General features: G+C 39.6%; 1 protein-coding gene across 2 annotated transcripts in view; it reads left to right on the forward strand.

Annotated features, from left to right (window-relative positions):
* The window catches only part of TBX15 (T-box transcription factor 15), a 115,486-nt gene that overhangs the window by 45,200 nt on the left and 52,701 nt on the right, over positions 1-17,585 (forward strand). The window contains exon 1 of one of the 2 annotated variants that reach the window (XM_017524160.2): positions 4,776-5,054. The exons of the other annotated variant lie outside the window; for it this stretch is intronic. The gene's annotated coding sequence lies outside the window, so the exon portion shown is untranslated. Of the gene's footprint in view, positions 1-4,775; positions 5,055-17,585 lie in introns of those variants that run through there. 2 annotated transcript variants of the gene reach the window in all.

The raw sequence follows: 17,585 nt of genomic DNA on the forward strand, positions 1-17,585 counted from the left end.
ATTAGTTCTCCATTAAAACCACAACTGTGTCAGAGCAGAGGAAGTTTGCTAACATGATGACCTTATTTCTAGAGAGGAGAGATTAGTGGCCTCTCAGAAGCCTCTTGAAAATCTGGGCCACTTGGAAAGAATAACATAAAATCCGAACAATAACACAATAAACTTTATTTCCTGAAAGCAGGTAAGAAGGATATTTTGACAATTTATGCAAAGCAGCATACCAGTGGAGATCTTAGAAATAATATGAAAATGAATATATAACACATATATTGCTACTCCCTACTCTTGTGTCCATGAAAGACATGACTAATCAATCTGGTAGGTACTCTTTCCTTTGAGTTTGGATTGGGCCTCATGCTTCTGAATTTCAGGCTCTCAAATGCCACATTCAAATGGCTAGAGTTGACATGCGTGTTGAAACTCATTTGCTCTCCCTTCCTAAGAGGCTGTATTTTTTTCTGGTTCACACCACACTGACTCATAATTAAATTGTAGATAATGACAAGAAGGAGGTCTTTCACAGGTAGTTTAGAGCATGACAAGAAACATGTTACATTCTTTCTCCTAAGGACTGCGTTAGCAGAACATTTACCTTTAAATAATAATATTTATCTTGTACAAACTGAATTCAGATGTGTAATCACAACTCAAACCATGGTAGAGTCTTTCTGGAAGGAAGAGAAGTCACTTCCTCTGAGGCAATAAGCAGCATGTTTCAGAAGATCGTTTTGAGAAATGGGGATCAAATGCAAGATCTTTCAATAGGTGTTTCCTTGTGGAGTTGAAAAAAGGTTGTCAACATTGAGTCCTGCCATAACAGTGACTCTGTGGGGTAAAGGCGAAGTGAGGTATGCTTTGAGAGAAGAGCTGCACTGAGGCCCAGAGGGGAAAAGAGACAAGCAGGTTGGGCCCTAGAGAAGTTGAGCAACTTCATGTAAAACCTGATGTTTCTCTGGGGCTAGCTTTTGTTTTAGGAGGGAGCAGAAGGCCAGCTCTGCTGCTGGTCTGAGAATCCCTGGGCAGTCCCCAGAACAGTTTTCCATTGGGTTGAGAAAAGCCTTCTTGTGCTAATAATAATTAGAGCAATTTGGTTATACTAATTATCCTGCAGCCTAGTGGTCTCTAAGTAAGAGGATATGTGATAGAGCCAATCTCTTGGTGTGGACTGTAAGCTGGACTTTTAAAGATGTTACCTGGCTGCCCATTATAAAAATGAGCTATTTTGCTTGATCAGTGAAAAGTGGCCACATATGTTTCTTAACAGAGAATCAGAATGTAGGAAAAGCCACTTAGCATGATAGAGACCCTGACTGTACTGTGATCCTTCATTGAGTCACCACTCTGGAGATGGCCAGATGCTGTGCTTCAGAAACCAAAGGAACAAATAGGGTCCATTGGTCAGCACACTGGGCAGCACACTTGGCTGACAGACCCTCCAGCACATAACTCTTGACCTTGCTCACGTCTTGCAGATTCACAGATCATGGAAAGAGATGCTGGGATGGTCATTTTGTCTAGATCTTTGTCTCACAGGAGCAAGCAGCTAACATCTCCATTTTAAAGATGAGGCAATCGTTGCTCAGCAAGAGTGAATGAGGTGCTGCTGCTGGGGGAGGCATGAGTGAGATTGAGGAGGTAATCCAGGCTCTCGGCAAACAGGTCTTCTCACTTCCCCACTTTGCTTCCCCAAGTCTCAGTTTCCTCATCTCTACTGGGTACTGCATGGATTTAGCAAGTATGGATTAAGCATGGTATTGGGAGCACATTGAGCAATCTCTGAGGGCTAAAGAATTAAATGTAGTGCTGATAACTTAGATTCATGAGACACTTTATAATTTACAAAATGCTGTCATCTGCATCATTTTGCTTTGCTGGTGCCTCATTGAGTTGGGTAAGCAGTAGGATTTCTTCTCCACTTTTCACAAATGTGTCAACTGAGGTGCCACAGGGTTGAATGGTTCTTCAAGGTCACATCTCTAGGTAGAGTCGGAATCAGGACTCACCCTCCTGCTTCCTGATTCCAAACCAGGACTAACATGCCTACCTTCTGATTCTGAATCCAGGGTTCCTTTCACCATAAAATGACAAATCATGCCGAGTTGACTGTATTTATTATTCACTGTAATGACAACAGAGAGTCTGCAGTGTCACAGTGTGGTAAAAATAGATGTTTAGCTGTGAGGGCAAGGAGGTTCTTGGTAGCAAACAATCTGAGCTCACCAAAATGTTCTTCTCATGGGCAGGCTCGGTTGCCATAGCCTTTGGGAAAGCCTTGGCAGGCCTACCGGGGGCAGCCTCACTGACTCACTGTGTCCAGCTTTCCCTGGGGAGCTGCCTCTCAGCCCCAGTGCCAGACACAGACATTGCCTTAGAGGTCATGAGGTAGAGGGATTTCTTCTGAGATCCGGGGACCACTGCCTAAGAGCACATCTCCGGTAAGGGGACTGGGTTGCATGTCCCACAATAGCAGACTTGCGGTGCAAACTTTTGGCATACGTAAGGAGAAAGACCCCGGTGAGCTTGGGGTTCCTGTGCCACTAATATTTTCCTGGGAGACAGGGGAAAAGAGAGCCAGAGTAAAAGCAGCAAGGCCAAAGGAAAAGCCACGTTTTCATTCACTCAAAAGTAATTTATCATTCATCTACTTTCCCCAAGTAAGTAGATGAATATGGCAGCAAGGCCAAAGGAAAAGCCACATTTTCATTCACCCAAAAGTAATTTATCATTCATCTACTTTCCCCAAGTAAGTAGATGAATATGGATTGTAATTTACTCCACTTATATATACGTGTATGTGTAGTTAAAATAAAGATCAATGGAAGATAAAGAATCATAAAGAGAAAGTGAGATGGTCTCAGGTGGCCATTTGAAGATTCACTACTACAAGGAGAAACACAACCCCTCATTCTTCATAAAAAAAATAAAAATATATTTTTGTTAAGATGTACCATTAGTATTCTGTGTCATATTCTTTTGAATATTTCTTTCATTGTAAATATCTGGCTGAGGGAAAACGCATTTTGTTGCAGCAGAAGAGAGCTTGGAAAGATGGATGTTTATTACACTTGAAGAAAACCTATCAGACCAGTGTGGTCCTTAAGGCCTTTTAAAGTCATAGGTTCCTTTGAGAATCTCATAAATCCCATGCAGCCTTTCCCCAGAAAAACACAAGCTTTGGCAAATTTATCTTATCATTTTGAGTGACTCGTAAGCCTCCAAAGCCTATCCACTGACTTTAGTAACTTCTTCATTTAAATAATTAGAAATCAATATTTTGTATAATAAATTTTTTCTTTATAAAAAAATTCATCTCAAACCATGACTGTAGTTAAATGTACATGTATAGCAAGAGTCATATAAAATATTCTGATATCTATGACATTTCCTAGCCTATAGCATTTGCATTTTAAACATGTATTCATTGCACATTCACTTATAGTTTTACTCGCCTTACTTTTTTAAAGATGCTCTATATTGTATACTTTATTGTAATTTGCATTTGATAACGTTTGTGTAGTACTTGGTATATAAAGGAAAATCTGCCTTCACTCTTAAATCAATGTTGATTAAATGTAGAATATAGTATATAAAGTAATACTTTAATATATACAACACTCATACGCCATCAATAAGATCTTATCCTCCAGACTTGTGAATTCTTGGAAAAAATTACTTCCACATGTTCCTAAAAGTACTTAAAGATTTTTGACTGGTTGGTGGTCCATTGACTCTGAGTATCTGACCTGTCAAAATGCCATCTTTAAACTCCAGTGATGCATAGAGGCCAGGGTTGAATTTATTACAGAACAAAGAGAGGTGATGATTAACACACCCATCTGAACAGTAGGGGGGGAAAATAATCCTTGAATGGATTAGATGCCATGATCCTAAAACCTCATTCTCTGAGAGTGTTGGGTTCTTGCCCAGGAATGGGAGAGGCCAAATGCTGATGCTTTTTAAATGGCAGGGTTTCTCCATGGAACTCTGGTTAGGGACAGTGCGGGTAAAGAGTTTGGGGTCAATTGAGAAAAGCCTTTCTTTCTTCTGTGACCTATCAGATGGAGGGCCTAGACCTGCTCTGTGTGCAGTAACCCTTAAGACTTACAGCTCACCTGACTAGTGTTATATAATTATCAGTCTGCCTGTCTGGGTGGAGAGTAATATTAATATGTAAATAAATGGACTTAATTTTTAACCACTAACTAGAACTAACTTATAATTTTGGGGGGATTCTAGTATGCTGCTTTCAAGACCGGTATAAATGCTGCCAAGAAGATGAAGTGAATTCCTGTATACACTGTTCCACTGAGTTGTGACATAGATAGGCTCTCTCTCTTCACTGGCGATATCTGCTAGGTTCTGAACACTCCCAGGATATGTTTTCAGGGAAATTTATATTTGTAAGAAGACTGCATGAACAGAGTACTAAACTCATTTGCTGACTGACTTTCCTATTCTCCTGTCTTTCCCCTGGCATGTATTGCAAGCTTTATAAAAGGTATGGATTTTTAGACAGCAGTGTGTAATAGCATTGATGGCGATTGACTCAAAAGAGGCCTGTAACAGAAGGACACCATCCTAAGAAGGAAACGGACCAGCAGAGGAAAGTCATTTTGACCCCCCCATTCCCTGGGAGGAGGAGTGCTTGAATCGCGAGCCCAGGTGCTCAGGAAATCTCCTGTCACTCTGAGATGGGTTGGAACATGGTGCCACGTCCAAGCTTCTAAATACAGTTCAGGCTGGGTCATCATGACAGATGCTGAACTGGCACCACTGTGGGAATTGAAGTGGGAACTCTGACAGTGCTTAAATGCCATGGCCCCTGGGCTCAAAGTCTTCCTAGGCAGGGACAGGGCGAGGCAGAGCAGAGTCTTGTGGGGAGGAGGGTAGGAGCAACATTGGCAAGGAAATCCTGCTGTCTCGTGACACTACCACTCCTTCAGAAGGCAACAGACACTCAGTAACACACCAGCTATGTTGGAAGCTGTCAGTTTCTGAATTGCTGACACACTTGAAGGACACTGTCTCTTCAAGGGTCATTCTGACCCTTTAAGGTAGGTAGGCCTGGGGAAAATCAGAGGCTTGTTGTAGCCAAGGTGTTGGCCGTGGAATGAGTGGGATTAAGTGATGTGGTCAGAATGACTCAAGGAGTCGGGAATGGAGTTAAGAATAACATGTTCACTTTTGGATTCCCAAATCAGCCTTCTACACAGATGACAGTGTAAGGCAATTCCTTGCCTCACCCCACCCTCCTTTTCTTGGCCATCACAGAAAATTCACCCTGGGGTTAGCATCCTTTGATAACTCATTCCCTTTCGGGAAGAGCTGTAGAGGAAAAAGAAAGGAGAGACTTGGGAGGATGGCTTTTCCTGAAGGGTCTGGGGACTTGGGATGTGAGGATAGGATTCTAAGTTTTGCAATCATCTTAATCTGGGTTTGGTGAATTGTAAATATAAAGGCACTCAATGATTTCACTCTCAATAATTTTCCTGTGCCCCAAGAGTGAACTCTTTTCTGCCATTAAAGCATTTGATTTTAGGGTTTCTGAAGGTGGTGTGAGATGGTGGATGAGGCTAAGTTTTGGAATGGGAAAGACTTGGGTCCCGTTCTTCTCTCTAATACTTCTGGGTGAGTGGCACTGGACATGCTCCCGTGTCTAAGTCTCAAAATAGGGTTAAAATGCCTTTCAGGCCTCCTGCTGATGCTTCCTGGGAGTCTTACCTTGGTACTAGATATTTTCCGCCTCCCCAGTGCATTTTTCTTGTCCTGAGCCAGGTGGGTGTTTCTGACAAGGCTGTCCATCAGCAGTTAGGGCTCCCTGCAGCTTCCCAGCTCTGCTCTGTCCTCTCCACCTCTCATGGAACAGTGCCTTTGGCAGCTTCTTCGGCTTCGATTGCTCTCTCTGCTTCTCTGTTCAAGGTGAGAGCTTGCTCTGTGGCCCATTTTCCCTACTGAGAACCCAGTATACCTCTCTCCTTAGCGGTCTACCTTTTCTCTCTTCTTTTAGATCTTATCACTTTCTTTCTCAGATAGTGTGCCAGCCATTGTGGACCAGGAGAGCATCACTCAAGCAGGCCTGCATGAAAACAGGCTTTCTTACATGGCATTTTCATTGCTTCTTCTGCCTTTCCCTCTTTCTGCCTGTTCACCATTTCTCCTAGAGCATTCAATTTTGATGGTTTTGCTCTAGGCCCTGAAATATTTTCATCATGTGAGCTTTTCCTACTCTACATTTTACATTTTCCTTAGTGAGAGTTTCATTTCTTCATTTGAAAGCCTTCTTTCTGCCTCTCAGATATGGACAGGGAATTGACTGGGAAAAGACCTAACCTTTATGGCTATCCCCTGTTCCAAATCATGGGAAGAACTATATTAAGTATATTCCCACTTTGTGCCAAGAGCTTCACTGTGACACATGGTATCCACTATCTCCATTTTAGAGGAAGAAATTGGCTCAGAAGGGTTAAGCAGCTTGCCCAGTCATACATCTGGATCTGTGGAATTCTAAAGAATGTTTGTGATATTTTCCCTTAATTCTCAGCAGCTCTGGAAACCGCACTTCCGTGTAGACAGCAGTGAACGTGGAGGTATAGGGGAACTGGTGAGCACAGCAGTCATTCCGTTCCTGAAGGAGGAGAGCATCTCTGCCTCACTATCTCTCCCTTAGCATTACTAGCTCTAGCATTTGTAGAAGAACTTGATTCTTTCCCCATTTTATCCTCATGACTGTAAGCACCTTCTCTTCTTAGGTTAATGTGCAGGAGAGTTAGTATCTGAGTATCTTCTAGGTGTTTGACGGCTACTCACAGAAGTGACTGAACTGTTTGAACTCAGTTGAAACCTCTGAAAGATTTCGGGTCAGACCTTGCCAATCAGTTTGACACTGCTCACAGTCATGCAAGGAAAAGCTGGTAGGATTCCAATAGTTCAGGTTATGATGTCAGGAGGTGACCCTGGGATTTAATAGGGATTTCATTGGGAACATGTCATGCAATTAAGACACCTCATTACTAGGGATATATTTGTCTCCTGGAAGAAGATGAGAAGAATAGCATTCAAGATTCTTCATTTGGCTCCAGCCTACCCGCCCAGCTCTTCTCTGACTATGTCTTCTTCTCTTACTTTGCTAAACATACAGCATTTCATTCATTAATTCATTCAACAAAAACATTTTATTGAGTGCATGATAGGTGCCAGACACTTATCCAGGTGCTGAGGATACAAGAGGAATAACACAGATGTGGTCTGGATTACATAGATTGCTGCTCTCTAAATACGTTTGGTAGATTTTATTGCCATGCCTCTACCATGAAATTCTCTTTTCCTGGAAGATCCTTCTCCTTATTCCCCATTTTTGCAGTTGCATCTTACAGACGTATCTTAATTAGGCCCAGAAAAGATCCCTTGGCTAGGAGAGATTTTCTCTCCTGTCTAAACTCCCATAGAATCCTGTTGCTAATTTTTCTAAGAAAAATTAGCATTCATATGTCTGGATCTTTTTTGTTCATAAAGTATTAATGCAAATCCACATACATGTGCACCTTGTTAATAGTTCATAAAAGTTTCACAAAGTAGATAAGAATAATATCCTCATTTTACAAATGATAAAACTAAGACTTAAGAAGTTAGGCATCTTACTTAAGGTTAGATGGTTGGAAAGAGGAGAGATTTGGATCCTAAGGCCAGTATGCTGTGTGCTGTGGTGGATTTTGACTATTATATTTTCGTTAGACTTATTTATGGACTTATCCTCTCTTCCTAAATGATTGTATAAGTTCCTGAGGACATGGATCATCTCTTATTCAATTTTGTGCCCCTAATCACACCTAGCACATAGCCAGGCCCTGGCTAGAAAATGAATATTATTTGCTGAACAAATGAATGATTGATTGAATGGATGAATTTAGATTACTGGAGAGGTTGTTACATTGTTGTCAGCCATGTTATATTTACTGAACAGGGTGGTTTTCTATATTTGCCTGGTGAGTCGGGTAGATTTTAAACTTGGTGTAGTTGGTGGTCTCCTGGGATCATTTGAAGGGCATTCCTGGCTGTGCTCAAATGTCTATCCTATTTACATCTTTGAAACTGCCACCTCCAGGAGCACTCTCTCCAGAAGTTAAAATTAAATTACACTTGTTTAGAAATTGGCTGCTTTGTTCTTCCCGTTTAGGAAGAACAGCATGAATTTAGTTATGTATTGGTGCTCTGTGGGAACATTCTAACAAGGTATAAAGCAAATGCTTGTAGGGCCTTTGGAGAAAGGTCCACTTTTAGCATCACAGAATTAAAAGGCCGCGATGGCAGATATATAATGGTGCTATGACAGTGGCGGGTGATGGAAGTGGTGGTGGGAAGTTGGAAGTAGTGGTTGCAAAGAGCAAACTGCCTTGGGGATGAGTTAATATATTGCTTCACCCAGGAAAAATGCCAAGAGCCTAAGGAAGGGGCCTGTGTTGACCGCTGCTCACCTGAAATTGGTAAATCTTGAAGACCACTCAGTTACCAGAAAGAAATTTTGAAGGACCTCTGGTGCAAGAGGTACTTAGGTTGAACATTTCCATGTGGCTTGTGGCTAATTTTGGATTATTCCATTTATGCACTGTCTGTGTGTTCATCAGGAATATTTTCTAAACCAAAAATTGGTCTCATAAATATTAATTTTGTGGGAAGAATAAGATAAAATATTTGAAATTAGGACTGTTTTAGAAAATTCCAGACCAGTATTTGTTCTTTATTTTTTTTTCTTTGTCTTTCTGATATGCTTGGTCATTGGCATAGAATCTTATATGTTAATTTGATACTTTACTGTTTGTGAAGTGCTTTCATACACATTATTATCAGATGAATTCTCTTCAAGTATAGATACCCACTTAGGACCATCGGAAACTTTTGAGTCCTGCACTCTGACCTGAGTTAAGTCTAAATAAACCAAATTCTGCACAAGTAGGACCTGCTTCAGCTGCCTTGCCCTGTCTTTCAATGCTTCCATTAAACATTTCTCAAAGCCCAAACATCTTCCAAGTACCTTCTAATGTTTTGCTTATTGGTCTAGGCTAAAGCAAAAGGGTGATTTGACATTGAAAGTGATCTTCAGTGTCTGTCATATTCGGATTTTTTTCCTAGGTTGGACTGGGGATAGGAAGTGAAATACAGCAAAAGAGGACTTTTGTACTTGTACTTATTTACTAAATAATGTTAAGTTGATGAAGAGACCTAAAATATCCCTGAATATAACTTCCCTGGTACTGAGACAGGAAAATTTCCATCAGAACTTTGTTTGAATTTTCCTTTCTGAAAACACTGACAGTTTTGATTTCCATGGCACTACCTTCTAATTGAGCAGCCTGAGCATTCGCTTTGCATTTCTGAGCTCAGAGTAGGACCAGCACAGCTCTGAAGTCCTAGTTCTGAAAAGTGGGCATGAGAATATAGCGAAAAGAACATCAACTTTAGTGTCAGATTAATTCAGTTACCACTCTGACACCTCCCATCTATATAATGTGAGAGAAGCCTTTTATTCATGCCATGCCTCCATTTTCTTATACATAAAATGGCAGCAGTGGTGCCTACTTTAAAGGTTTCTGTGAAAACTGCATGAGATGATAATGTATATAAAGTGCCTAATATGGTACTTGCTTGCTACTTCGCTTCCTTATATTTCGTTTCCAGCTTCAAAACATGCTGGAGCACTGGAGGTTGAAACTTTTGCATATTGTTCTAGGCTAAAGCAAAATTTTTTTTTGTAATTTCATCTTTTATTTGAAATTTCAACTTCAAAATATTTTAACTTTTATTTTAGATCTAGGGAGTAGCTGTGAAGGTTTGTTACATGGGAATATTGCGTGATGCTGAAGTTTAGGGTGCAAATCCTATCACTCGGGTTGTGAGCCCAGTCCCCTTTAGGTATTTTTCCAACCCATGCCTCACTCTTCCACTGTTAGTAGTGATCATAGTCCCCAGTGGTAGTTTTTCACCCATGCCTCACTTCCTTCCTCTCCTTTCTAGTCTGCAGTGTCTTTTGTTCCCATGTCTATGTCCATGTGTGCTAAATGTTTAGCTCTCACTCATAAAAGAACATGAGATACTGGGTTTTCTGTTCCTGTGGGTTTTTTGTTTTTGTTTTTGTTTTAAGATGAAATCTCATTCTGTTGCCCAGACTGGAGTGCAGTGGTGCAATCACAGCTTACTGCAGCTTTGACCTCCCCAGTGTCAGAGGATCCTCCCACCTCAGTCTTCCAAGTAGTTGGGACTACAGTCATGTGCCACCAAGCCCAGCTAATTTTTGGGTTTTTAGTAAGACTAGGGCTTCGCTATGTTGCCCAGGCTGGTCTCAAACTCCTGGGCTCAAGCGATCTGCCTGCGTCAGCTTTCCAAAGTGCTAAAGTTACAGGCATGAGCCACTATGCCTGCCCTGCTCCTGTGTTAATTCACAGGATTATGGCCTCCAACTGTGTCCATGTTGCTGCAAAGGACATGATTTCATTCTTTTTTATGTTTGCATAGTATGCCATTATACATATGCAACACACTTTCTTTATCCAGTCTATTATTGATGGGCACCTGGGTTGATTCCATGTATTTGCTCTTTTGAATAGTGCAGCAATGAACATACAAATGCATGTGTCTTTTTCGTTAAATGCCTAATATACAGAGTCTATGGGGAACTTAAACAAATCAATAAGCAAAAAACAACCTCATTAAAAATGGGCAAAAGACATGAACAGACAGTTCTCAAAAGAAGACACATAAGTGGCCAAAAATCATAGGAAAAAAATCCTGAGCATCACTAATCAACAGAGAAATACAAATCAAAATCCCAGTGAGGTACTATCTCACACCAGTCAGAATGGCTATGATTAAAAAGAAAAAACAACAACAGATGCTAGCAAGGCTGTGGAGAAAAGGAAATACTTGTACACTGTTGGTGGGAATGCAAATTAGTCCAGCCACTGTGGAAAGCAATCTGAAGGTTTTTCAAATAACTTAAAACAGAGGTTGAACCTTTAATGACATTGAGCCTTTGTCTCCTTAACTAGAAATAGATATAAAAAATTACTACTGCCACTTCTTTGCAAAGACTCTCTCAAAGGCTTTGATCTCAGGGATGACTTTGGGTCCTTGCTATGGTTTCACGTATCACTGAGAGAGGTGCTGCTTGTTAGGTGGGGAGTGCTGTAGGCAGCTGGTGAGATATGATGTGCCCTTAGTCTCCTTAATTGGGTTATTGGCATGGGAATTGCAGGCTTCAGGTTACTCCCTTTTCCCAAATAGAACTTGGAGGGCATGGAGAGCTCAGGGACTCCATTCCATTACTAAAGCCATCAAACAGGCTCATTTGAGTGTTTGCTATCATCATAATTTTAGTTTAATCCAACCTGGGTTATAGTTCATTCCCTTGAAGCTCTGGACTGGGTATCAAATTTGAGCTCAGTCCGTACTCAGGTCAGTGCCAAATGCTCTGCTTCTGCCATAATTAGAGTTACTCTATGAAAAGTTACGTCACCAGCTTTCTCTAAGCTACTGGATAAAATCTGATAGCCCACAACCAATTTCCACTGCAGAGGTCCTCTGGAAATAGGAACTTATGTGCTCCTGGTACAGAGAGGGCTGCCTGGGTTTTAAGATTCTGATATCTGCCCTTCTGTGAATGGGAGCTCTGAGATAGTCATGAGAGTTTTGGTTTTAGAGATTTTGGGATTGATGAACCAGATCAAGAAGTGGGAAACACTATTCAATGTGGTCGTGTACCAGTATTTGACAGAAAAGAAAATAAGATGGATTGTCTGTCATCTGGGCTGTGTTTTTCTCCTTTAATTGTCTCAAACTATTTTCTTCCTTGGGGAAAATATGACAGCTGAGGTCCAGTCTTATGGAAGTGGCACTGTACATGTAGTCTCAGAACATTCTACATCTCTAATCTGACTTTACAGTCATCTTACACATTTCACATTGAAACCAGGTAATCTTGCATCATTCATACAAGATGTGGCAAAGCACTGAACTGAGCTTATGGAATTCATATTCTGAATAGAAGACAGAACTATCATTACCTGCATGTGAAAGAAAACTTTAGTATGACGATGATAAAGTCTAAATTCCATATTCTGATACCCAAGATCCTCGGCCATAAATTTTTATTTGTTCCCTGATGTCCTAAGAGAAGAGTGACTATCACAATAGCAAATGTTCAATATGTAGTCATTTAGAGGAGTTGAACCTGGCCTTCCACCTTCATCATTTATCTTACACCCCCTCTCTTTACATAATCTAAACTCTGACATACCAGTTTGTAATTCTCTAAACTCCAAATCCTTTATCATTGTTACTCCTACTACATGAAATTCTTTCCCTATCGTTTTATTACTTGTTCATTTTCAACTTCTATTTCAAGACCATATTCAAATATTACCTCCTAAAGTCCTCTCAATCCTCTTATCATTGACTTTCTTCCTCTTCAAAGCTCCTCAACACTTTGCCCCTACCTCTGCTGGAGTTCCTAGCATAGTCAGCCTCTTTAACAGTTTCTATGTCCTTTCTACCAGATTGTGAGCTCCTTCAGAGCAAGAACCTGTTTTATTTGTCTTGATCCATTAATATGTAAACTAGTCAAAGCAAAGCAGAATATTTGGTGACAGAAAAATGGAATTAAAGGCAGTCTTATGTGCCAGAAATCCTTAGGTAGTAGAATGGTTGTAACCTGGTCTCTGTCATCAATAATTTATAAAATGGAGATAGTACTAATAACAACACTTAGGCTTGCCTGTACTAAATGATGTTTTACATGTACAGCCTTGGCAGAGTGCCTGACAAATATTAAGAGCTCAGTTATAATGTTGACCATTAACTCTTTGTGATGGTTCTTGTGAGCTTATATTCATCTTATTGTCCAAAGTCAATATTATTATCAATTTACATTATGATTTATCATAAAGATATAACTTTGTTTTTGAACAGAATGATACCTTATTATCACCCCATAGTAAGATAAGGAAACTGAGGCCAAGTGAATCAAAGAAACTTTTGACGATCCCACTGCTGATCAGTAGCAGAGCCACAGGAATAAATGTGCTTTGTTTACTGTAGTAATGAATAATTCCTCAAAATTAACTGTTAAGTGGAGATGCCAGACCTGTAAAATATACTTTCAGAATGCTTAATTTTGATATTAAGTTTTTATTAGAATAAAAGTATATGCAATTTAGGCATTTTCTATGTATGATAACCAAATAAATTTATTGTAGTTGGTTTGCTTTCGTTAGACTTGGTGGTCTCTAAGCTGTGGTACTAGTCCACCCATTAAACATTTGAGTTAAAAGGAACTTTACAGCACTTCTAATTAAATGTGCATGTACTGTGCTGTAAAGATTAAAGAAATTGGGGACCAGAATAGTCATGTGACTTGGCCAAGATCAAACATATTTAGGTCACTTTAGTTGTGAGGGTGGTTAAAATAGTTAAGGGGTGTTGCAGAATTGCCAGCTATTTTGGCTGGGTTGAACCTAGTATGCTTTTGGGGAGACCTGACCATTGGATCAGGAGGCAGAAGACCTACATTCTAGTATGCGTTAGTTTTCAATTCCTCTTGTTTCAATGTCCTTATCCACAAAATAGACATAAAAATACATGCTATGTCTACCTTATCAACAGGAAGACAATATTAGGTAATGTGCGAAATATAAATTAAGAAATTATTTTATTATTATTTCTAGTGTGAGAATTGAACTTACTCTAAGCTAAACTCAACTTTCTGCAGAAACTTAGTATTACAGTATTCATTTTATCAAAGTGAAATAGGTCAGAGATAGAAAGTAAAATTACGGTTAAAATCTTTTTAAAGGATTTTCTTTGGGATGAGAATAGATATGTTGCCTTGGCCCTGTGTACACTATGTTCTCCAGTGACTTGTAACTGGCTCAGCACAGGTTACCTAAGTTTTCTCCTTTAGCTGCCTTGGTTATGTGTAACATTTTATGTTCTTGATTTACTTAAACTCCTTCTGTTGAAATACTATTCTGACAGTATGTGATAGCTAAGAAATCCTTCTGCATCTTTCATATGAGTTTCTAACGCTTATTTTTTGAAGACAGAAAGTCACAAATTGCCAAGAATAAATGAACTTGAAAACACAGAGGTGTTTTTTTGATCTTTAAGGGACTGACTGATTGTATTTCTAAATGGATGATCCGATTTTATTAAAATAACCAGCTGTGTTTCTTTCATGACTTAGATAACTTGATTATACATCATAATTAATAGCTAAATATTTTGATCTGGTTAGCCAAAATATTTTCTATAAATATGATTTAAAAACATGTTTTACAAAGGATTAAATTTTATTTTTACCTAGACTGTTAATCTTGACTCTGAGATATCTATTTTAAGGGTGTTGTAGGGTAGCTTACCTCATAGGTGCTCCTAACACTTCTAGAAGCTTTAAAAAAAAACCTATATAAAAGTAACAGTAATTTTATTTCAAGATTATAATATTTAAGAAATAATTGAGAATAGAAGATTGCATGGTGCATTCATGTTAGTGCACATGTGGGCTGTTGCCTATATTCTGTATATAAAAGTCACTGGATCCTATTTTGTGAGAGAGTGAAAATCTAGAAGTTCAGGGTATTTCCAGTTAAATAAATAACTGTATTTGAAAATCCTCTTCATGGACAAATACTGCCTATGCCTCCACAGACTTGTCCATTTCTTTTCTAGTAACCATGGGTTCCCCAGGAGTGTTCTAGCCCTCTTAGATCTCTTTCATTTCTGGACTTTTAAGAGTCATCCGAGACAATATGTAATGGTGTGGAAAACTGTGTGGCAATTATTTGTGTTGCTCTCTGATTATTTCTGAATGCTCCTAGTCTCCACTGTACTGCACTGAAAGAGGGGTCCCATTATGTACTTTGTTATTTCCCAGAATCTAGCACAGTGCTGGGCACATAGTAAGCACTCAATAAACACATAATTAATCAACACTAACAGGGAAACTTCTTAAGGTCTTGGATTCTGTTTCTAATTATCTGCATGGTACTTCATCTAAGGCCATATGCTGATAGGTGCTTATTGATTGATTTGATTGAAACTATAAACCCTTATAGAATACTCACTCAATTATTTAACTCCTATGGTAATGTGAATCTGAGCCCCCAGTCTTTTTCCTTATTTAACTTGCCTTGTTCAAAGAGTTTTAAATTTGATGCTTCTAATTGAGGTTACCTGGGTTATCACTTGTACTGGGGAGGATTCTTACATTCAGGTCATTAGAGGTAGAATCCTTAAGTTCATTCTTTCTCCTTGCACATTGAGGACATAGGCCCCTGTGGTTAAATGGCTTGTCTAAGGTTATTAATTAATCCATTTGATGTTACATTTGAGCCCCTGTTTTGTCTAGATGACATAGTGAGTTAAGGGTAGAGTCACTTATTTCATAATTCTCCAGCCATAGTCCCAATTCCAATCTCAACCTCAATTTAGCTACCATTAAATATTTATCTCATAGTGTAGTGATACCTTTCCTTCCTCTTTCCCCTTCCTAAATATACATTGGAGAAATCATATGTCCAAAGTTTCTGCTGGATCCTACTTAGGGTGTCTGTTTCCAATTTTTTATAATTGTGGCACTTTATGGTGGATTTCATAACTCTTTGCTTCCAAAGGCAGGACAATAATATATTTTAGAAATCTTGTTTTGAGGAGTTTTTTGAAAAATTTACAATATCCATCGTAAGTGAGGAGCTCTTAGAATATCCCAGAAACAAAATAGAATTTGGGAATCCATGTCTCAGGGGACATGAATTAGCGTATTTGATTGAGTGTGTGATGATATAATGACTCTGCTACTGAAAGGCATATAGAATCAGGCTAGGATATAGATTTGTCACTCAGCAACAGCTCTCATCTTAGATAAGTACTTCTACTTTTCAGTGCTTGGAGAAGACCAAAAATAGCTGCTGCTCAGCCCTAGGTATAAAATTATGTGCATAGACATGTAAAACCCAGTTATAAAACTTTATAGTTGTTTTATTTGGTGGTGGTGGGGAATGCAGAGGGGGAGGGGAAATGAAAATAGTGACTAAAGTAGTGATAATGGGTAAACTGAAGTTTTTGGTCAGAAACTTGCCCTTTATTTAGAAGTTTGGTTCGGTTCTTCAGCACCTGAGTATCTTCACAAGCAACCGGTGAGGAATTGGGAAGACGTAGAAAAATGACACTTTTTCCTCTGTGGGCACTTTGTTTTCTGTGGCTTTGAAACAGCTGTTAGATATTCTTGCCAGAGATGCTGCCTGGGTTGCAAGAGAAAAAAGTCAGTGACCAAGGGAAAGAAAAGTAAAGGAAACGTGGGATGTATTGATCACAGGGCTGCAAACCTGCTGCAGGTAAGTGAGGTTGGCAGCAAGGTGATTTGGCATTCTGTCTCATTCTTTTTCCATCTTACTAGTGCCAAGGACTGATGCTCAAGAAGCTCTGACCCTTGACAGCAATGAAAAGTCACTTGTCAGAGTAAAACACTTGTTTCCAGCCTTTACTCATGTATGTATTTATCTTCAAGGAAAGCAATCCGAATTCTGGATGTTAAGGGTAGGTTAGAGAAATGGATTCTTAGGCTTGACCTGCAGTGTCATTTGACCTTAGGAGATTATACTAGATTATCTGAATTTGAAAAATTTCAGGACACACAATTCTTGGCATGAAGCTCCTAAAGGTAAATGTTTAAAATTCCAGAAAATCTTCCCTGATGTATCTGGCCCTAGCCTTCTCCATCAGTTGGCTTACCCTGCCCCCTCAGCCCCACTTCTCTTCACTAGTACAGAAGACACAGGAAAGGACCATCTGGCCCAGCACGCCAACTTTTTATTTGGTTGCTCTCAATCCCACCTTCCTGTTTGGATCACCCCTCCCCTCTGCCCATACTTCAGAAACCAATCAAGGTGTCTCCTGAACTCATTTACTCCCTTTGTTTCAACTGCCTTTTTGGGTAACTTTTTCCATATGCTTACATCCTCGCCTCACAACAGAGGTTTTTTTCCCATCCGAAATGCCCTGATTAGACTCCTAGGAAAAACCATTTACTCAAATATATGACAAAATACTTCTAAAGATCCCAAGCAGCTTTTCATTACTTTTCATGGCCATGACTTATGTAAGTAGAGGAAAAATTTCCGTGTTTAAAAATAACTGACAGGCAGTGATGCTGAGTGGTATGGAACTGAAGAACATATTGTTAGCACTGAATCTTTACTCACACAAATGAGATAGTCGAATCTAGGTTTGGACCTATAATCTATAATTATTTTAGTTTAATTTGGCATTTATTTTGTTGCCCCAGTTTGGCCTCATTCCCTTCCACATGGTGACATTAGTACTATTTATATTGCCTGTTGTGGACCAATTTTCTTCAGCTGTTGCTAAAACTTACTAAAATGCCAGATGTCATGTTGGAAACACGAAACCTGAAAGAAGGTCATAAATCACAAAAACAAACCATAAAAAATAATAAAATACCCTGAGTGCTGTGCTCTGGAGCTTCCCAGCTTTAAGTCTCCTTTTGTTCACCCCTCTCCCCACTTCACTGCATTCCCCAC

Source organism: Cebus imitator, unplaced genomic scaffold (assembly GCF_001604975.1).
Source record: "Cebus imitator isolate Cc_AM_T3 unplaced genomic scaffold, Cebus_imitator-1.0 Scaffold32, whole genome shotgun sequence".
Lineage (NCBI taxonomy): Eukaryota > Metazoa > Chordata > Mammalia > Primates > Cebidae > Cebus > Cebus imitator.